General features: G+C 35.8%; 1 pseudogene; it reads left to right on the top strand.

Moving 5' to 3' along the window:
* LOC150040315 (anion exchange transporter-like) overlaps positions 1 to 23,187 on the top strand; it is a 41,200-nt pseudogene that overhangs the window by 5,300 nt on the left and 12,713 nt on the right.

The following is a 23,187-nucleotide window of genomic DNA, read 5'->3' as shown; positions in this document are numbered from 1 at the left end:
TATATGCACATAACATAAAATTTGCCATGTAGTGATTTTAAGTGTAGAATTCCATGGCATTAAATATAATATAATTGTGCTTAAATGTATTTAATAGTATCTATTAGTAGTGCAGGAGAGTTTTATTTTGACATGTCCACATAGCCCTAGAATGCACCTTGGCCAAATTCAGCTCTTCTGTTACCCTATCCTCTCCTTCTTCTTCCCCATCATCTAAACCAACCTTCATATTGGTTCTATTTTCACATGTGCACAGTTTAGAACCAGGCTTAGGATCAAATACATTAGAGCACCACTTGAATTAGAGACATGACATGACTACCCACATCATTTGTTTAAAAACTAGTCACTTGTTTTAAAAGTAGAAGAAACTAAGGATATTAACATGAATACTGTCATTTAATTTATCCAAAGAAATTAAAAACACTACAATTTCAACATGGAATCTAACTTCAAAATGATTTTGAATGTTCTTTTTATAATTTTCCCCTTTGTATTTCTTGGGTATAGCTCTTACATCTGTGACTTACTTTCACAGGGCTGATCCATAATTCAAGGGCTCAAGAGGCACATAAAGTGATATCACATAGTAAATTTAGGCCCATTTTTTACACGAGTCAGTGCAATGGCTTTCCAAGCTTTCAGAAATTGAAACATTTGAGGAGCAGTATGGGAAGCTATTGATTGATTCATAGCAAGGGCTGTGATCAAAGACCCAGCCAGGCATATGTCTGTCTGCCACATGCAGAAAGCCATCTGACTACTGTCTCCTTCTGATTTGACAGGCCACGCCTGTATATTGAAAGGCCTTCAGGAGGACAAGCTAGATTTGGTCCAAAGAGCACAACTGAACACTTGCCTTCTCTCTCTCCTTCCCTCCTCTTCCCCTCCCTCCCAGTGTGGGGAATGTGAACTGTGAGAGGGAGCTTCTCACCCTCCCATACCCCATGCTCCTCTTCCCTTCCAACAGAGAAGACTCCCCAGTGCTCCAAGGGGACTTCCTGAGGCACCCCAGCCTTGAGGGATGCCAGGCAACATCTGCCACAGAGGCAGGAAGCCACAACTGAGAACAGCAGTTGGCATGCAGTTCTGCCACTCTGAGCTTGCTTGCCTGTGGGCTCTGATTTGCCAAACTGGATTTCTTTATTCTTTCAAAATTGCCTTGTTGCTTGTATCTTCCCTTCTTAATCGAATCCTAGTTACCTAAGCCTTTTCTTGTTTTTTTTTCTTTTCTGTCCCTTCTCCTTTATTAGTGCAGGACCGTCCATAAACTTGTGTGTGTGTGTGTGTGTGTGTGTGTGTGTGTGTGTGTGTGTAACTTACACTGTGTCCCTTGACAACTAGATAAAAAAGTAGTAACTGGAATCTCACATTTCCTCCTAACAATATGTGCATGTGTGTATACACCTATATATGTGTATACTTTTGAGGAACATTAATGTCTTTACAGTCATCTTTATCAAATGATGTGCTACATGCTCTACACATGCATATGCATACACAATCTGACACTGTATACAAGAAGAAAATATAGATGATTTCATTAACTGTTTGTATTTGGGTGCATACTGGTCCTGCCACTTGAACTCAGGACCTTCAGCTTTCATTGGAGGGTGGAGTTCTATCACGGAGTCACAGCTACAGTTCTGGCGCTTTGCTTGGTCATTGAAGATAAGAGTCTCACAGACTTCCTGCCAAAAGCTGGCTTGGAACCATGATGCTCAAATCTTAGTTTCCTGACTAGGTAGAATTGCAGGCATGAGCTTCCAGTGCCTGGCTTTCACTAACTTTTATGAGAAATTATTCTTCAATGTGACTATTTACAATTCCAAAACCAAAGTTTATCTTTGGACATTTATGTGGCATGACATGGAAAGAGATGAAGATTCAGATCCCAAAGCAGTGGTTGTTGTATAGATAATTGAGGCTGTGGACAGTGAGCCTTACTGATGATGATGGAATTCTAGTTGAAACTGATTAGGAAGATATGACTTAGTAGTTTTCTTTGTTTACTGAGATTTAAAAGGACCATGCTAAATATTATTTAGAATAAAGCTTAAAACCTTATTTTGCTATTTTTAAATAGAAAAACTTAGTTCAGTTATTATTTCAGGAATTGTTTTAGTGTACAATAATGTATGCAGAATACTTAAAATATATTTGGTTTTACTTAAGAGCATAGAATTGGGAAATCTCTAGCTTGTGAGAAACAAAAAAGCCAATGATTTGATTTGCTTTGCCCAGCTTTGGACTACAGTATACTCAGATTATCCTCATTACCAGTGCAACAAATCACAGCCACCACTTAAAAGTCAGAGTCAACTTTTCTTTTTTTTGCCAGTTCTGGGCCTTGAACTTAGGGCCTGAGCAATGTCCTTGGGCTTTCTCAAGGCTAGAGCTCTACCACTTATGGCACAGCACCATTTCTGGCTTCTTTTTTTCTATGTATGTAGTACCAAGGAATTGAACCGGGGTCTTTGTGCATGCTAGTATTCAGTGTGTGTTTTGATGTAATTAAGACTTCAGAACACTGAAAAATATTTAAAAGTCTCTTTTTTGTTTTCATATCTTAGAGTTCATTTTGATTCACATCATTTTATATGGTTATATGTATAAAGCTATTGAGCTAATGTGATCCTCTTCTAGGACTATCTTAGATATACAGTAATTACTACTATACCTTTTTAAAGGAGGAAATTGGAGACTAGAGATAGAGAAAGAGACAGAGTCAAAGACAGAGAAAGAAACAGAGATTGACCAGGTTTAACAAAACAAGCTCTGAAGCCCATTTTCTGCTGGCCAATAAACTCCCTTTTGCTAAACACCCAGCATTCCATCATCAGCTCTCTTTGGCAGTAGATAAAACAAATCCAAATCAATAAAATTATTCCAGATGAAGTTTTCATTTTAAAATCCATATGATGGCTCGCATATTCATGTTGGAGTCAATAAAGTGATCAATTTAAGGAAACTGAAAAAAAACTTTGCATTTCAGAGATCCCAGTATGCATTTCATATCGCCTTCATGACTTTTAACTCCCTAGCTTTGTGACTTTAGATAAGTCAGAATTCCTCTGTGGGCCTCCGATCCTTTCAAAAATCTGATTCCCATTTAAGTCCATCACTGGCCCTAAGATTCCTTTCTGGTTTTTGTTTCCCTGTACAGTGTAAGTATGAGTAAAAATTAGCATAAGGATTTATACCCATGCCTTTTGCTTTGAAATAAACCTTAATAGAGAGTATCATTTTCTTTCTGTTATTAATGTGGATTTCCCAAGCCCCTTACTGAGCTGTCTGAGGGTGTCCTGTGATTTGACCACTCAGAAAACCACATATGCTGTGTATTTAGTCATCCACAAAACACTATAAAATAAAGGAGGTGCTGGGCACAGGTGCTCACGCCTGTAACCCTGGCTACTCAGGAATCTGAGATCTGATGCTCATAACTCATGGAAGACAGTCCATCTTCAACGAACCACCAGAGAAATCAGAAATGGTGCTATGGCTCAAGTGGTAGTGGGTTAGCGTTCAGCTGAAGAGCTCAGGGACAACAACTAGGTCCAGAGTTCAAGCCCCACACTCGACCAAAGGAAAAGAAAAAAAGAAAAGAAAAAGATAAAAAGAAGGGAGTCTGGCAAAAAGAAAGCTAAAGAACATTCCATTGGCATTTTATTTGCTCAGTTCACAAGCACAGTCATGGCTATGGTATGTGACAAATATTGCCATTATCTTACTTCTCTAATCACTTATTTAATCTGATTGTATTAGTGTGTCAGCTGTCACCTATGGCTTCTCTCAGCTTCCCATCAAAATATAGATAATGACAGTCTACATAGTTTCACCAATGATGTGCCACCATTTAGTGTCTGCTCATCAAAGTGAACTAAGAATCACTCCCTGCCCTTCCCCCATCACCATCGCTTTGAAATAACCAAAAGTTCAAAGCCTTCTTTTTATGTCTGTATTTTGCCAGTGGCTTGTCTAATCTCTTGCATTTTTGTACTTATAGTCATCTATGCAATTGGACCTTTGCTACACTGGCTGCCCATGGTACAGTAATGCTTTTTCACCATCTACTTTTTCACTTTATTTTTTGTTAGAGTCCTTGTGTATAATCTGTCTTGGGAGGATTAATACAATAATGTGATATTATCGTCCATAAATGATGGCTGACTGGGGGTGTGAGTTGCAGAGAAATAACATTTGATAGGGGGAATGAGAGGCTGATTAATTCTTCAGCTCACAGATGAACACAACCCTGTGGAATCAGTGTTATTGTGTGAGCAAATAGAGGGTAGAGGTGAAAAATGAGGATAATGAGGCTTAGATTGTAGGTGACTAAGGAGAATTTCTCTACCATTACATGAAGTCTTGGTACAATTCCTAACCCTTCATAAAGAAACATGAAGTTGGGCATAAGTGGCTCACACCTGTAATCACAGCTGCTCAGGAGGCTGAAATCTAAGGATCTTAGTTGGAAGCCAGCTGGGGCAAGAAGGTCTGTAAGACTCCACTAATCTACTGATAAAACTGGAAGTGGCACCATGCCTAGCTATGTGTATTTTAGCAAATAATAATCCTCAAAGTTAAGGGGACCCTCAGTCTTATAAAATTTACCCCTGTAATTCCTACATTGTCATTTGACTTCATTTTTTTACAGAATTGTTTTACAGAATAAGTTTTGTCCTGTAATTACCTATAACGGTACTGTCTCCATAAAGTGACATTTACTTCCAAATAAATGATATACTTAGTCTTCTTATTGGTGATTGCTTTTCAGTATTTAAGAGCAAAAAGAAAAAAATTGTTTTAAATTCAGATGAAAGCTTTTACTTACTTTGTTATTATTATATTTTATAGTGTGTTCTTGCAAGCATTAATGTTTTGGGACTAAAAGGAATGTTAATACAGTTCTGGGATTTGAAAAAATATTGGAATGTGGATAAAATAGATGGGGTAAGTAAGAAATTTGGCCTGACATTTTTCTGACATATCAACAAGTACATTTCAATATTTCTTTAAAATAGAAATTTGACCTATTTTTTTCTGTTTGGCCTATGCCCATGTTGAACATTTTAATTTGTTAAAAAAAGATTCCATTGGGCCAGGAGTTTGGCCTAGTGGTAGAGAGTTTGCCTAGCATGCATGAAGACCTGGGTTGGATTCCTTAGTACTACATACAGAGCAAAAAGCTGGAAGTGGTGCTGGGGCTCAAGTGGTAGAGCTCTAGCCTTGAGAAAGTCCAAGGACAGTGCTCAGGCCCTGAGCTCAAGCCCAGGACTGGCAAAAAAAAAGATTCCATTGAGACTAGTGAACTATGAGTTACTATTTTCCAAAATCTTAATACGATTATTAAAATGCAAATTGTTTTAATGAGAAGCAGAATTTTGTCAAATGCTGATGGACAAGCAGTTTAGAAACTTCTCACTGAATTTCCAACTAGTTTGAGTGAAATGGGGATGCCTGATTTATGATATGAATTGATTCTGGAAGCATAGTTGTCAAGAAAGTCCACAGTGACAGAAATATCTTGATTTCTAGCATTCTGAATACCAAGGCTTCAGCATTCATTGCGATGAAGGGATGTTGCATGAATGGAAGCTGAGTATTACATGGTGGGCCATATTTACCTGACACACAGGAAGTCTTGGGAATTATCTTTCAATTGGGTTACACTGAGGGAAGGGTTAGGTGCCCTAATAGGATAGTGTTGGTTCAGATTAAATTTTACTGAACAGCACAATATGCTTTTGACTAACCCAAATGTTTAGTGCACTTATATAAACTTGTCTAAATAGAGTATCCACAATTCTCTCTATTTTGTATGTGTGATATATTTCATGTACATGTCTGACTGGCTCAATTAAGGAATCCATTGCATTGAAACATAATGATCTATGTATTTTCTGTTTTATTTCCTATGTATTTTGAAACTTTGGAGGGTTACATTTGCTCTTGGTTAATTTCATCACACTCCTTCTAACTATTGTATTCATGTGCTTCAGCTAGAGTCTAATGCAGAGTGAGGAATTAGAGATTAATAAAAAATAACCTCTCCTTTCTAGAAACATTAACTTATATATGCATACATGATAAAATCCAAGAATACACTTAGTGCTAGGAAAAGCAAGTAGGAGCATAAATATGTACAGGTCAATATGAAAGAGTCACCAACAGACCTAACACCTGAAGGAATACTATTTGGTAAGTAGGTCAAGAGACTATAATTAGCTAGGCTGATGTAACTGTAATCCCCCTATATATCACCCTGAAAGTAAAATACAGTTATTCAAAATTAAAAAATAAGAATGCCAACTATCCCACTTAGTTAAAATACTGTGCTTCTGCATGCAAACTTGAGATACTTTGGACTTTAAAACAATAGAAAATATAATTAGCTAGGCTGATGTTGGAACATGGCTTTTATTAAGGTAGCATGTATGAGGTAGCTCACAGAAAGAACTGGAAGAGAAGATTCAAACTTACCCTTAACCTTGTACAAAAGTACTTCTAAGGAAGGTATTGATCGTGAAGGAGGAAGCGTGTCTCTCTACCAAAAAAGGAGAGATGTTTGGTAAGGCTTATTTGAGGAAGTAGCTTCTAAATTGAAGGACAAAGATACCACTCATGAATAGAAGAGAGCCATGTATGCAAAAATGTAGAGATAGTATAAGGGTGGTTGGCTATAAAACAATCAAGGCACAGATATTGTGAGGATGGTAATAGTGACAGATGGAATTGGGAAAGTGAAGTATAGGTTGAATTGAAAAAGACTACTTAATCTTTGCAAGATTAAATGTCATTCTGAGACAGCAACATGCTACTGAAATGAAAAATAAGAATGCACTCTGTATTAGAAAAGTTAGGAAGATGACTGAAAGGCATAGATCAGAACCTTTATACCATATAGAAATCACAGCATTGCTTCAGTCAGTGATCAAAGCTAAGACCATGACATTCAAGAGGCAACAACAGATTTGATAAGTAGGAAAGATTTTTACTTAGGCACCATTACTATTTTATAATATGAAGAGGAGAAGTAGAATGAGGTTTGAGTTTCTAATTAGGATCATCATGGGAAGATGAGTTCAGTTATTAAATTAGAGAAAATAGAGAATTTTATTGTTTAAATGGCTTTTGATTGCTATTGGGCAATCAAAAACTATAAAGTCTTATTACTGAGGTATTCATCCCAAATCTTTATTTTTTGTACATTATCACAAAGTAGTTTTCCAAGAAACTACGCATGTTTCATATTCTTGAGCTCTTTCATTTTTTGAAAACGTTGGCTTTTTATACTAAATGCAAACTTTTTTGCTATCTCTCAAATGTTTTCCCTTAGGGCCTTTTAGACTTGGCATTGTCTTTCAGACATTAAAAATTTTCAAATATATCTTTGAATATGCTTCAAAGACTATATATTCTGCTGTATATTGAGTCTAACTTTATGTTCATATTTTTTTCCTGCCAGTTATGGGACTTGAACTCGTGACCTAGGTACTATCCCTAAGTTTATTTACTCAAGGCTAGCACTCTACCACAGCTCCACTTCTGGTTTTCTGGTAGCTACTTGGCAAGAAGAGTCTGATGGTACATCTCTAGTTTGTTATTATCCCACCCACTTTCTTAACTTCTAGATATTGTCTTTATCTCAGTTGATTTAATTTACACTAAATTTCTTTCACAAATTCTTCCAGCTTGATTTTTTTCTTTGCCAGTCCTAGGGCTTGAACTCAGAACCAAGGCACTGTCCTTGAGCTACCTCAAGGCTAGCTCTCTACCACTTGAGGCACAGCACCACTTTTGGCCTTTTCTGTGTATGTGGTACAGGGGAATTGAGTTAGGGTTTCAGGCATGCTAGGTAAGCACTGTTCACTAGAGTATGCTCCTATTCCTTCCAGCTTGTTTTTTAAACACTTGTAGTTATTCATGTTTCTGAGACTATTTTTCCCAAGCTGTCTATTACATATCCAAATATTTTCTCTTTAATTTCTCCATGAGGATATCTCTTGATAATACTTTTAGCATTACAATGCCTTGGGTGTTTTGTTTTATTTATTTATTTGTTCATTTATTTTTAAAATTTTTATTCTATTGTCAGGGTGATGTATAGAGGGGTTACAGTTATGTTCATAAGGTAGAGAGTACATTACTTCTTGAACAATTGTTGCTTTTTCCTTGTTTTTCTCCCTCCCTACCCCCTCTGCATTGGTTTTTGTTTTTATTTTTATTTTTAAAGGAAAAAGCTATTTAAAGATAATGTGAAGGTGGAAGCATAGAGGAAATGAATTAGAGTGAGTCCCGATTTAGGAATGTTATTGGATGATGTGTTCTTAGTTGAGTAAAGCCTCGGGAATCACAGGTTCTCTGCCGACAAGACACCTATCTCCTTCATCTTGCTTTAGCTTGCTTCATCTCTAAGTCTTCACTGGATAGGCTGCATTTAATACTAATGGAATTTCAGGTACTACACTCAGAGACATGCGTGTGTTTGGTATAATGTCCAAGAGCATCTTAATTAAATAAACTTGACAACTGTTAACCATCACAGTTGGAGTGGATAGATATGTTTATCTGCTAAGGAATTCAACAGTGAAAATCCAAAGATACTTAGAATATGATTTGGACATAATATTTGTAGAATATACATCTGTATATATGCAACTCTAGACTATAATAAATATAATATATATTTTATTATCTAGATTACTACCTACAGTAGTATGCAAACAAAATTACCAAAGAAATGTGTGTGTAGGTGTATATGAATAATATAATTTTGAAGGCTGGATTTTAAAAATTATGTAAGTAGGGACTGGGAGTTTTGCCTAGTGGTAGAGTGCTTTCCCAGTATGCACACAGCCTTGGGTTCAATTCCTTGGTGCCACATACATAGAGAAAGCCAGAAGTTGTGCTGTGGCTCAAGTGTTATAGAGTGCTAGCTTTGATAAAGCCCAAGGACAGTGCCCAGGCCCTAAGTTCAAGCCCCAGGACTGGCAAAAAATACAATAAAAAATTTAAAATTAAAATTATGTAAGTAGAATCATGAGAAAAATCAGAAGCCTTTCATTTTTTTGTCATTTGATATTGATTTTATTATAAGTCATAGTCAATTTTTTTCAAAGTAATGAAGTTATAAGGGCTAAATGAAGGTGTTTATTCCTGGGCTCATACAAAAATCTTAATAGCTGAATCTATCTATAGAAAAAATTTTTTTTGCTAGTCCTGGGCTTTAGCTCAGTGCCTGAGCACTGTCCTTTGGACTTTCTCAAGGCTAGAGCTCTACCACTTGAGCCTCAGCACCACTTCCAGCTTTTTTTTTCTATGTATGTGGTACCGAGGAATAGAACGAAGGTGGTCGTGCATGCTAGGCAAGCACTCTACCACTAGGCCAAACTCACGCCCCATCTATAGAAATTTTAATGCTGTAATTCATCATCCAAATAGCATAATAACAGATAAATTACAGAAAGGTACAGTAATTCAGTAACTACTAAACTGTGATTCCCATTGGTGCATTTTTCCATAAGGAGCAAGAATTTCTATGTATACTACTTCAAGTTATCTTTAAGGTTTGTTTATGTTTGGTAGTTGTGAGTTCAAAATTATAATTTTTAGCTAAAAATAAGTAATAGCTTAAGAGCTATCCAATTTCAGTGTGTGTTCACCAACAGTTTTTTTCATCTAAATTGCCACCAAATATTATTATGCAGTATTCTAACTAATGGAACAATTTGCTGATCTTTGTTATTAATTTCCAGTTGACATATCTTTCAAGGCTATAAAGTAGCCTCAATAAAGAACTGAGCATTTGGAGAGACTGACTTATAACTGATGATGTTGTAGGAGAATAAACATACTTTAAAAATAGAACCAGATGCTCTGATGAATTCTGGTCCCCAGGCTAGGTGGTTTTATAAATAGTAGGGATCAGGATCCTGAGCTCCATTTTGAAACATGAAGGTTAGCCAGGAAGAATGGAACTCATAAGGCCTTATTGAGGTTTGATTCAACTACCTCAGGCAGATTCAGATAGCATTCAAGGAGGAGTGGGACACAGTCATCATAAGAAGTTAAAGTAATGCCCAAAACTTGCAGTATATTTAAGGTATTATTGTATACAGTATGATATGTTAGAAAGGAAAACTCATATCACATACAATCCAAAGACTCCAATATTGGCTGGCTGATATGAATAAAGTAGAATGTAGAAAGAAGATATCATGTCCTAACCTGACAAAATGATAAAAGTAAAATAATATGAATATGAAATAGCAGTGTTACATTTATAGGAGGGAGAGAGTTCTTTTTTGGTTCTGGTTGGGGCTATTTTCTTTTCAGCTGTGGGCTTGAATTCAGAGCCTTTGGCACACTGTCCATCAGCACTTTGGCTCAAGACTAGCACTATACTGCTTGGAGCCACAGTACCACTTCAGGTTTTCTGGTGGTTAGAGATAAGAGTCTCATGGACTTTTCCTGCCCATGCTGACTTTGAACTGTGATTCTCATATATCAGCCTCCTGAATATATAGAATTACACATGTGAGCCCCAGGCACCTGGCTGCTTTTAAATTTATTTGTTTTTGTTTTTTAAGAATGATTTAAATGGCATTTTCTCTTTTACTCCAGTATGTTTATATTCTATATGAAAAGGACCTCTACAGATAAAAATGCCTCAGTTTAATCCAGGGCAACTCTGATTGTATATCAGAGCAGAATGGGCCGTAGTTTACTGGAATCAGAAAGCTGCAAAACACTGTAGAGTGCTCCCGTGTAAATAAAAAGAGGAAAAACAAAAAAATTACTCAAGTCGCTGATGCAGGACATGGGGCCAGCACCTGGGCCGGGAGTCTGCACTCTGGGAGCGGCCGCAAGCTGGACTTTATTGTGCTGCAACCAGCCCTCGTCCCGATTGTGTGTGTTTTTTTCAAAACATGGCAAAGGTTCAGGTGAACAATGTAGGGGTGCTGGATAACCCTTCTCCTTTCCACAACCCGTTCCAGATCGAGATGACTTTTGAGTGCATCGAGGACCTGTCTGAAGATTTGGAATGGAAAATTATCTAAGTGGGATCTGCAGAAAGTGAAGAATATAATCAAGTTTTAGACTCTGTTTTAGTGGGCCTTGTTCCTGCAGACGAAAATGGTAAAATCACGACAGAAATTACCAAGATCCAGAATATCATGAGGGAATACTTCTCAAACATCTATGCCAACAAATTTGAGAATCTAGAAGAAATGGATGAATTCCTAGCCAATATTAACATACCCACACTGAACCAAGAAGAACTAACCCAACTCAAAGGCCTATTTCAAGCTCTGAAATAGAAATGGCAATAAGAGAACTTCCACCTAAGAAAAGCCCAGGGCCAGATGGATTCACAGCTGAATTCTATAAGGTCTTCAAAGCAGAGCTCACACCACTACTCCTCAAGCTCTTCAATGAAATTGAAAATGAAGGTTCTTTACCAAACTTATTCTATGAAGCCAGTATAACCCTCATCCCCAAACCAGACAGAGATTCATTAAAGAAAGAGAACTATAGACCTATTTCTTTGATGAACATCGATGCAAAACTTCTCAACAAAATACTGGCCAACCATCTACAACAACTCATCAAAAAAATTATACACTATGATCAAACTGGATTCATCACAGGGAGGCAAACCTGGTTCAACATACACACATCAATTAATATAATTCAACACATCAACAGGAGCAAGGACAAAAATCATATGATTGTCTCAATAGATGCGGAAAAGGCATTTGACAAGTTCCAACACCCTTTTATGTTAAAAGCTCTGGAGAAACTAGGAATCCATGGAATATTCCTCAATATAATAAAGGCTGTGTCTGAGAAACCCACTGCTACTATTACACTTAATGGTGAAAATCTAAAGCCATTCCCTCTAATATCAGGAATGAGACAAGGATGTCCACTCTCTCCACTCCTCTTTAACATAATATTAGAATTCCTAGCCAGTGCAATAAGGCAAGAAGCAAGCATAAAGGGGTTCCAAGTAGGGAAAGAGGAAGTAAAATTATCCCTCTTTGCAGATGACATGATTCTGTATTTAAAGAATCCTATAGACTCTACTCCCAAGCTCCTTGAGCTGATTCAAAACTTTGGAAGGGTAGCAGGGTATAAAATTAACCCTCAAAAATCAACTGCCTTACTCTACACCAACAGTGAGAGGAATGAGGCAATAATCAGGAAAGCAACTCCTTTCACAATAGCCTCAAAGAAAATAAAGTACCTAGGAATTAGCTTAATTAAGAATGTAAAGGACCTTTTTGATGAAAACTTTAAAACCCTAAAAAAGGAAATTAAAGCAGAACTAAGGAAATGGAAAAACCTCCCATGCTCCTGGATTGGAAGAATCAACATTGTGAAAATGACAATTTTTTTTATTTTTTATTGTAATTAATAAAAGGGTTACTTGATATTTGCCAGATAGAAGGTGCATTAATTCACATACATTGATACCCTTTCACATGTCTTGGTACCCATTACCCTCCCCCTCCCTCGAAAATGACAATCTTGCCAAGGGCTATCTACAAATTCAGCGCAATACCCATCAACATCCCAATGGCATTCTTTAAAGAAATAGAAGAGGCAATTCAAAATTTCATATGGAATAATAAAAGACCCCGTATAGCAAAAACACTTCTTAGTAGAAAGAACAGCGCCGGAGGAATTTCAATCCCAAACTTTAGATTCTATTACAGAGCTATAATTATCAAAACAGCTTGGTACTGGCACAAGAACAGGCCTGAAGACCAATGGAATAGAACTGAGGACCCAGATATTAAACCACAGACCTACAGCCACCTAATCTTTGACAAGGGAGCCAAAAAAATAGAATGGAAGAAAGACAGCCTCTTCAACAAGTTGTGCTGGCAGAACTGGTTAAGCACCTGCAGAAAACTAAAGTTGGGTCCTTCTTTGTTACCCTGCAGTCCAAATGGATCAAAGACCTCGAGGTAAAATCCGACACATTGAAAACTTTACAAGAAGGAATAGGAGATACACTAGGCCTCCTTGGCACAGGTAGAAACTTTCTTAATAAGGACCAAGAATCACAACAAATCAGAAAAAGGCTGGATAAGTGGGACTGCATTAAACGGCGGAGCTTTTTTATGGCAAAGGACATAGCTAGTAAATTAATTAGGAAGCCTACAGAGTGGGAGAAGATCTTCACCAACCAAACAACAGACAAAGGCCTCATATCTAAAATATATCAACAACTCAAAAAATTGAATCACTCCAAAACTAATCTCCAAAGTAACAACCATCCCATTAAAAATGGGCCAAAGACTTAAAGAGAGCCTTCTCTGAAGAAGAAACAAAAATGGCCTATAGACACATGAAGAAATGCTCAACATCTCTGGTCATAAAAGAAATGCAAATCAAAACAACTCTAAGATTCCACCTCACTCCAGCTAGAATGGCCAGGATCAGGAAAACGAATAATAACAGATGCTGGAGGGGATGTGGCCAGGAGGGATCACTACTACACTGTTGGTGGGAGTGCAAACGCATTCAACCACTATGGAAAGCAGTGTGGCAGTGCCTCAAAAGGCTAAACAGAGAACTCCCCTATGACCCAGCAATTCCACTACTTGGCATTTACCCAACCATCCAGAAACAAGGGCATACTCAATCCACTAGCACAACAATGTTCATTGCAGCACTATTCACCATAGCAAAGATATGGAACCAACCTAGATGTCCCTCAGTTGATGAGTGGATCAACAAGTTGTGGTATTTGTACACAATGGAATTCTATGCTGCTGTCAGAAAGAATGACATCGCCCCATTTGTTAGGAAATGGAAAGACTTAGAAAAAAAATCATATTAAGTGAAGTAAGCCAGACTCAAAGGAACTTAGGCTCAATGGTTTCCCTCATTCGTCATAATCAGTAGAAACCTTGGGTTCTACTAGCAGAGATCTGCAATAGAGCAAAATCTTGGTACATAAGGCCATATAGTATGAAGCTAATTGAAAGGACCTCCAGGATATTGAAACAAAAGCCATATAACGAATGATTGTTGTCCTTAATGTACTATGTTATATCTCATCTCCTTTGCTGTCCCTTGGGTATCTCATATTGTTACAGTATCTCACTTTGTTATCTGATATATTGAATTTATTTGTATTTGGTTATTTGAAATTTGATAGGGAAGTGGGGAAAATCAAGATGGGTAAGGGGTGAAGGGGGGAGGGTAATGGCTACCAAGACATGTGAAAGGGTATCAATGTATGTGAATTAATGCACCTTCTATCTGACAAATATCATATAACCTTAATTACAATAAAAAATTTTAAAAAGTGATAACACTTTAAATCAATGTACAGAAAGAAATCAATTTTGTATGTATGAATAAAATGATGCAGTTTATTTAGGGGAAAAAAGAATCTAGACATTTTGGTAATCTACAATTTGATGAATGCAAGATTTTGTATTTAGAAATATAATTTTTCTGCATGTCACAGAGTATTTTGCTTTTAAAGGTAGTTTTGCATCATTAAGCTTATAAATGCCTGCTATACTGCAATATTTTGTTTTGTTATAACTTTGAGTGGTAGATAAAACTAAAATAATTTTGGAATTCCAACTAAAAGGGAAATGAGAGTTTCTTACTGTTCTGAAATCTCCCTATGAACTAAATTGTCTGCCTTTTTCCTTTCTTTTGGTTTCACAATAAGTGGACCCTTGTAAATAAAATTATAATGTTCTTATACTTGTTGATCTAAAAGTAGCTTTGGTAGTGTTGTTTGATTCAGTCATTTTAATACTAGGCTTTGAGAATTTTACACAGTAATAAATGGCATTTGTTATTTTTATAGCAATCCTAGAAAATTCAGAATATTGTTGAGACTGACAAAAAAATTTGCAATTACTTATAATCCTGGTACACCAAATGACAAACAGTGGGAAATTATAGCATGCCTCTGACCACATACATATTGATCAGCTATTTACAATCTTAAATATAGTGTTCGTTGCGGATGGAACTGAGGGAACTGGAAATGAAAAATGGAGCCTTTCTCTGTTGTGATTGTGGAGCATCTGAGGGACTACATACTTGTTTCTGTCTTTAGAGCTTCTGTTTACCACTTTTCAAATAAGACATTGTGGCTAAGAGATTCGCCATGGGAAATCTGGTAGCAGAGTTCAGTGAGGAGCCAATACTCTCTGTCACCTCTTCTTTTTCAGGGAATCTGGATCCTCACTTACGTATTTACCAACATAGGACTATTGTTCGGTGTGGTCAGTACCATCTCTATAGTGATAGGACGTTTCCCAAGGTATGCTTTCCTTTAAAGACTTGGTTTACCCTTAGGCGAAAGATACATGTAGGATGGTACCAGTGACTTTCATTCTGCAAAAACTGTGTATTCCTAGAATGTCGTGGTTTATGTCTGATCAGTGCCATAGAGACAGACAGATGCACTCTCGATAGAGGTCTTGATGGAGAGAATTCTCAGCATCATCAAATTAAAATATTCAATCAGCTTCCTATCACTATGTCAAATAGCTGTGATAAAGTAACTTGAAAGGAAGAAGTTGATTTCACCTTATGATTTTAAAGGTTTTGAGGAAACGGTCACTCGGCCCTGTGGCTTTGGGCCTAGGGCAGCTGCTTGTACGTTATAGTGGGAGCTCATGGTAGAGAACATATGCTCATTTGCTCATGGTTTGGAGAGAGGAGAGAGAGAGAGAGATACACAGAGAGAGGGGCCACTCTCTCATACCTTTTGCAATTCCTATTAGCAAAAAAGCCTTTAGTGAACAGGCTTTAGGGTACATTTCTAATCTGAATTACAGCAACTGTATAAAAATCTAGACAAATAAAAAATGCCCTTAGCCATATACTATCTAATAGATGGGTTTTTAAAAAAGTGAAGGATATAATGTCCAATAAGACACAAGTCATAAAGCAAGAGTAATCATTTTCAAAAATTAACAAGAAAATCTTAATTTCCAAACGCCCATATATTTATGCAGGAACACACTATCTTTGTCTTGGTACTGAACATCTATAATTAATTGTCTTATTTGGTCCTATTCCTGGTCTGCTTTCAGAATATAGATCTGGAATAATTCTCATGGTCATCCCTTAATGTTTTCTAAAAATTGTTTATGAAATACTGTGTTCTTATCTATACTGATTCTATTTTATATATCCTGTAGAAACAAATTCATTATTATCTTATTCTTTCTTTTTTTCATATATTTGTATTGTAATTAATAGAAAGGTTACACTATATTCACCAGATAGAAGGTGCATTACTTCACAAACATTGATATCCTTTCTCATGTCTTGGTCCCCATTTCCCTCCCACCACCCTCATCCCTCATCTTGTTTTCCCCCTTTCCTATCTGATTTCAAATAACCAAATAAGCATATATACAATATATCAGATAACAAAGTGAAATATTGTAACAATATGAGATAACCAAGGAAGAGCAAAAAACTTGTCCCTGATTCAAATGTAATATATTCTGCAATGTTTTCTCTTTCATGATTATCAGTCCAGCCCTTACATCTTGATAATCTGGGCCTCTGGCAATCTAAATGAGAAAATTGTTTCACTGATTTTTGATTAGATATCTTTGTTGTTCTCCATTGCTGATTTTCCAGAAATATGTATCTACCCATATCTCTCTTTATCTGCATATATTTACTAGTATTTTATGAATAATTATGTTATAAAACTGAAGCTATTTTAGGCACTTTCTAATTGTTAAGATAAAACCAGTTATCTCTTTTTCCTCAATTATTAATATAATAATCAGGAAATTATTGTGTTTTCTATCTGCCTTTAATTGAGAGAAAAGACTTTAAACATAATAAATATGAAAGAAATGGACTTTAAAGTGAAGACTGAAACAGATGATGTAAGTTTAATTTCCTTTTTCCCTTTTTATAGTTATTAAGAATGTCCTGGATAAAATAAGTTTAATATATCAAGAGAGAAGATACATTATCTCATTTAATAATGTAATTCTAATTTTAATTAGTATGAAGTTACATTGCTAAGTATGTGAACATCACACTAGTAGATTTGTAGCAAATCAACAGAGCAAAAGAAAATCTTTTTGGATTTAACACTCAAATAAAAATCATACCAGTAGTCCAAGAACTAGAGTTTACAGTAGACTCATGGGTAGGGTCAGCTAAAACATCTGAAATCTTTCATTGCTAATTTACAAAATTAAGGAAAAGAATAAAAAATACGAGTCAAGAGCCACTGGCTCATACCTGTAATCCTAGCTACTGATTAGACAGAGATCTGAGGATTGAGGATCAAAACAGACAAGTCTGTGGAACTCTTATCTCCAATTACCCACCAAGACACTGGAAATGGAAGTATAGCTTGTGTGATAGAATGCCAGACTTGAGAAAAAAAAAAGCCGAAGCAAGAGTGGGAGGCTCTGAGTTCAGGCCCTATGACTGCATATCCTGACCAATCTGGACTGCAAGCCTCCTTTTTGTGCTTCTGTTTGTCAATGGAATATGAGGGCTTGCCATTCTGTACAGCAATCATGCTTCCTCCAAAGTTTGGGAAGACAGACATCATGTGCACACTTTAACCATCTGTCAATTAAGGTACAGTCTTGTGCATTGTTTTGCCCTGGCTGCCCTTGAACTGTAATCCTCCAATAGCTGCCTCCTATGTAGTTAAGATACAGGCTTGAGTTCTCCCCCTTTTTTTTTTTAGAAAAAACAAAACTATATTGCTTAATTAAGTCAAGCAGTTCTAGAATGTTGATCAGGTTGGAACTTTTAGAGGAAAACATAATAAATTGTCTTGCTATGTTGAGAACACCAATTGATAACACCTGAGTTTTGGTTTCCTGTTTCAAGGGATGACCAAAACAATTCAAAGTGTGAAGAAAAACATTGACTCAAATTACTTTTGAAAGTTGCCCTCATTTTGAACCTGCTTGGTAAAGGCTAGGCTAATCTTTTCTCCTTCATTCCTAACATTCACTTGTCTTAGTACTACAAGCTTTCCCTTAGAACAGAGAGAACTGGCCTTCCATCCTAAGGACCAGTATTTGGATATTTCTAAGTAGACTGGAAGAAAGAAGTGATATGAGAAATCCTTCTGTAATACCCAGGGGAATGGCTTGTATTTTTAAATAAGCATGGAAAGCTTTGTTTCACAGAGAGAAATTTGAGTTCAGAGTCTTTGATGGTTTTCCAAGGTCAAGTTTTCCACCATTTCTGTCTATTTTTCACCTTAACAGTTTTTTTTTTGGAAATTGGGGCTGGTGCAAAGTCCCAGACTGACTAGACACCCTAAAATTCTCTGTGGATCCATTACCTATGGCCACTTACATTAGTCTTGACAGCCTTAATCTGAGATAGTATTCAGCTTTGGAAAGATTATTTTTCAGCTAAAAAAACCAGTGGGTGCCAATGGCTGATGTCTATAATCTTAGCTACTCAAGAGGCTAAGATCTGAGGATTGGAGTTCAACGCCAAGCCAAGCAGGAAAGTTAACCACAAAAAGCAGGAAGTAATGGCTCAAGTGGTTGAGTTGTTAGTGTTTAGTGAATAGAAAAATTCAGGGACAGAATCTGAACCTTGATTTCAAGTCCCACTACCAGCACACAAATACGTACATACATGCTTGTACATGCACACACACACACACACACACACACACACACACACACACACACACACATGCTCACACACAACTAAATAGACTCTGTTTCATTCTTTTCTTCTTCTTGGAGTAAACACATAGTAAAGGTGATGGAAACACTGGAAATTTTTCCATACTCTTGAACCTTGCTATTTGATCCTATCTTAGGAAAACTGTATCAAATGGGAAACTTGATTAAAACATTAATTTGTTTTGTAACAAATTAAGAGTTGAAAGAAAACTAAATTTGATAAATATTTAGATATAAGTTTGGGGTGGGTTTTTAAAAAATTGAACAAAATGTCATTCCCCTTTTCCATTCATAGATCCATTTTTCCACCCCTTCTAAAAAGAGACCTATTTAAGCTTTGAGAGATCTGTTTTCTACTCCACTGGGAATTGTTTATTTCTTGAAGAATATTAACAATGTTTTCATTATCATTTGTAATGATTAGGTATGATAGATCTATGAATTAAATCTTAATTTTTTGTTTCTCAAATGTTTACTCTTGCTTAAAAATGATTTTGACAACTTAAGGTTATTTTTCTTGAATTATTTCTTCAAATTCTTCACTTTTAAAAACTGAATCACTTTAATAGCTTTAGAAACATCTGGGGATTATTTAGTTAAGAAAAAAAAACAAGTAAACTGAGAGACATTAAATGAACTGTCCAGAGTAATGTATCTAATACTTTCTCCTTTCTTTTCTCTGCATATTCTCTTCTATGCAAGTACTAATGCCTGAAGGAGTATTGCTTTACTTAGTTGGTAAGGAGTTGCCATTTCATATCACTGACCATCATTTCCACCAGACACATGTCTCAAAATCTGAGAAAAGACAGTTTGATTACATGATGTGAAATATGGTCTGCAAGGTCTATATAAGTGGCTAAGTAGATGTCATTTGTGTCAATATTTTCTTCTCTTTTGCTATATGTTTTACCTATATCCTGGCAGTGTAGTGTCACTTATTCCTATGTAACATGAAATTATAGCCCCTGTCCTGTTTTCCTTCATATCTTTCTTCTAATTAAGACTGTTATTCATTTGTAAAATATTATTTGAATACTGATTTGAGTGCTAGGTCTATAGTACCATTTGCTTGGTTCCAGGTTCCAGGTTCAATCCCCTGCAAACAAAAGGACTGATGGTTTAGTAAATTAATTGGTAACATATAGATTGAATGGAAGAGACAATCTTGGAAGAAATATTCTTCCTGGCACTGTTTGGATATGCTAGGCTATTGGCTCCTTTAAAGCCAGTCAGTAGGAATCAGGATCAGGGTTATTAATGTTTCTTAGTATAAAGGATATGTTAGTATTTTCAAAAAATAAATACATTTTACTAATTAAAACATTTGGTATTTGAAATTTTAAGATTCAACACATCAAGTATAGCCATTAGTTTTTCTTTAATTTGGAATTGTGAATCTCTTCTTTGTTCTCTTATAAAAGGAAACCCTACAACAGGTTAAAATAATTTCCATAAGCAATCCACTTGTTTTCCTGAATGTAAAGAAGTTTGGTGCTGATGTAATGAACTTAATCCAAAAGGAAAGCCAGCTGCTTAATGATATCAACAAGGTAAGATCACTGACTGTGTGATTAGAAGGTCATACAAGAGGTTACTGTATATCATGACACTAAACATGGTGTTGTAAAAAATACACTATAAAAATATTTGCTGGTCTCTTTCCTCAGTCAAACCTAATATTGCAATATATATGTATATATATATATTTGGTGCTTGTAGTTGGCTTACATAATCATTTCCTTGTTCATTCATTCATTCATTCATACCAGGTACCCTCCCTTAGAAGAGTAAATAATGCATTTATTTTATAGGATCTGTTTGTTAAAGTCCTAACAAATCTGGATTAGACCTAAGACTTACAGATACAGAATATAAGTAACTTCAAAGAAGCATATATTAGTATCATCACAATCAAAATATTATTACAACATTTTGCTTGAACTCCATAAGCATAAACAGAATCAAGTATTAGGAATATTATTTCAAATGTGCTTTTTTTTTGCCAGTCCTGTATTTGAGCTCAGGACTTGAGCATGGTCCTTGGTCTTTCTCAAGGCCATAGCTCTACCACTTGATCCTCAGCACCACTTCTGGCATATTTCTATGTATATGGTTTCCAGGAATTGAACCCTGGTCTTTGCTTATGCTAGACAGAGACTCTACTGCTAGGCCAAACTCCTGGCCCTATTTTAGAGCCAAATTACCTGGGTTTGCCACTGTGAGTAAAATCTTTCATATCAAAGTGGATTGCTTCAAAGTTTCTGCTTGTGCCAGGTAGTATCTCTCTTGTCTATTATTTTGCTAAGATAATATCATCAGCTAAAGAAAGGAAAAGAGGTAGTGTTTTGGGGTGAGAAGGGATTTTTAATTAGAAGGTTTTGTCTTAACTGGTGGTTCCAAGATGGAATTAAGACACACTTCAGTAGACACATCCCAGATAGTTCTAGAAATAGTGGAGGGCATGTTTGAGATTGCTTACCTTACTTTCATGGTGATCTTACAATGCATCTTACCTTTTTCCAACTAGCCAATTTTAAGTAGATTGGGAAACTTCAACCAGTCCGAACAGTGTCAAAGCCTGCTGTGTTTGGGGTAAATGAGGGAGCAGCTTACCGGCTGCTTTAGTGCCAGATTTGGCGGATAATGCATACTTCTGTACAAAAGTAAATTTTGCTTTGCTGGGATCATTCTTTGTTTCTGTGTCTATAACTGGTACTCACTTTGGGGTGGTTCTTGGAGATTATATTTATAACAAGCACCATTCTCTTGCTGTGGGATTTCGACTTTCTGAAACTTTTTGCTTTAGGTTTCTCATCTATCATCCGGATGGTTAAGGGAGTTGATGTAGGAAATGCACGTAGAATAGAGTGTTCATTTGGAATTTCACTTCCAAAGGAATGAAACTGGAAAAGATAAATTCATAATTGTTCAAGTTTGACACCAGGAATTTCTTTCACAAAACCTTGTATTATATAGCAGTGTGCAACTGTATTTTGAGGGGAATCAAGTTTTTCTTTTTTGAATCAATGTAAGCTCACACTATTAAATGAATGTTTGATATTTTTAATCCAAAATCAAAGCAGACTTTCATAAATATTTGAAAGAAGATACTCTAACTTTATAATGAAAAGTATCTTCTGAACTAAAATATACTTAGCAGAAGCCTCCATTGAGATTCTTTTCTGAATAAAGTTTTCATACTAAAAAAAAGTATATTTAGAACTCATTGTCATTTTATTATTTCCACCTCTCTTGTTTACAGCATTCTGAAAACAAAGCTAATGAGGAATATTTTCTAGAGACTAGTTTTGGTTATTCTTATGGAGAAAGGAATGAGGTGCTTTGCTTTATCATGGACCTGAAATAAATGTATTTAACTTGTCTCTATGTGTTTTTATTTCAGTGTGAACAAAAAATGTTGCTCCATTCTCTGACCAATGGCCACTGCAATGGTAAGTTTTCCTTAAGGAAAAGCTAAGTATTCTGATTTGAAGTTGAACCAGATATGGAATCTCCTTTCCCACTGCTTCTCTTTCTTTACCTCTCCCCAATACTTTCCTTCTCCTATTTCCTGGTTTTTATTTTCCTTGGTCTTGTGTTTCCTTTTTCTTCTCCTCTTACTTCCTTTGTTCTCCTTCCTTTCCTTTTCTCCTATCTTTGGTCTTCTTCTCAGTCTTCTCTCCTTCATTTAGTCTTTTTCTTCTTTCTCTTTACTTCCTCTTAGTATTTCTTGTACCTCATCTCCTCCTTCTTTATGCCTTCTTTTTTCTTTGATTTAGTATACTTCTACCCTTCAGTTTTCCTTCTCTCTTTCTTTTCCATTTATCCCAAATCAAAGTTAAATACAGGTAATAAGTAAATAAATTAAATGTTTAAAGTACAAACTGAAATTCATATTGTGGTTTTAATATAAATCAGCATTTTCCTCCAATTATTATCTCTGAATATTCTGCGTTTTCATATTACACAAATGAGCAACTTAAACCAACTACATATTCAATTTACTTGGGAAGAAAAAAAACCAGGAAACAGCAAGAAATTTTTTCTTCATGGGTGTTTGTTATATCATTCTGGTTGATATTTATTTATAGTTAATAGCTTCTTGCTAAATGCAAAGTTATTTTATTGGAAATATTTTGGAAGTATATATTTTAGTATCTACTTTGATTTTTAGTTAAAATTCTGAGTTGACCATTATATTAAGCCTATAGTTCAATCTCTCTCTCTCTCTCTCTCTCTCTCTCTCTCTCTCTCTCTATATATATATATATATATATACACATGTGTGTGTATACATATATATATATATAAAATTTCATCATGGAATATGAAGCTGAAAAGATGAATGAAATAGCCCCATAATTGTTCATCTTATAATAACTCAACTGATAATAAATCAATTTTATGCATTACCAATTGTGTTTTATATTTAAACATTTCATGTATAAACTGCATAACTGCATTTATTTTCCTCTTAAAATGTTAG

Source organism: Megascapheus bottae, chromosome Y (assembly GCF_031878675.1).
Source record: "Megascapheus bottae isolate mThoBot1 chromosome Y, mThoBot2.hap1, whole genome shotgun sequence".
NCBI classification, from domain to species: domain Eukaryota; kingdom Metazoa; phylum Chordata; class Mammalia; order Rodentia; family Geomyidae; genus Megascapheus; species Megascapheus bottae.
The sequence above is the reverse complement of the archived record's forward strand: the minus strand, read 5'-3'. Positions and strand labels throughout refer to the sequence as shown.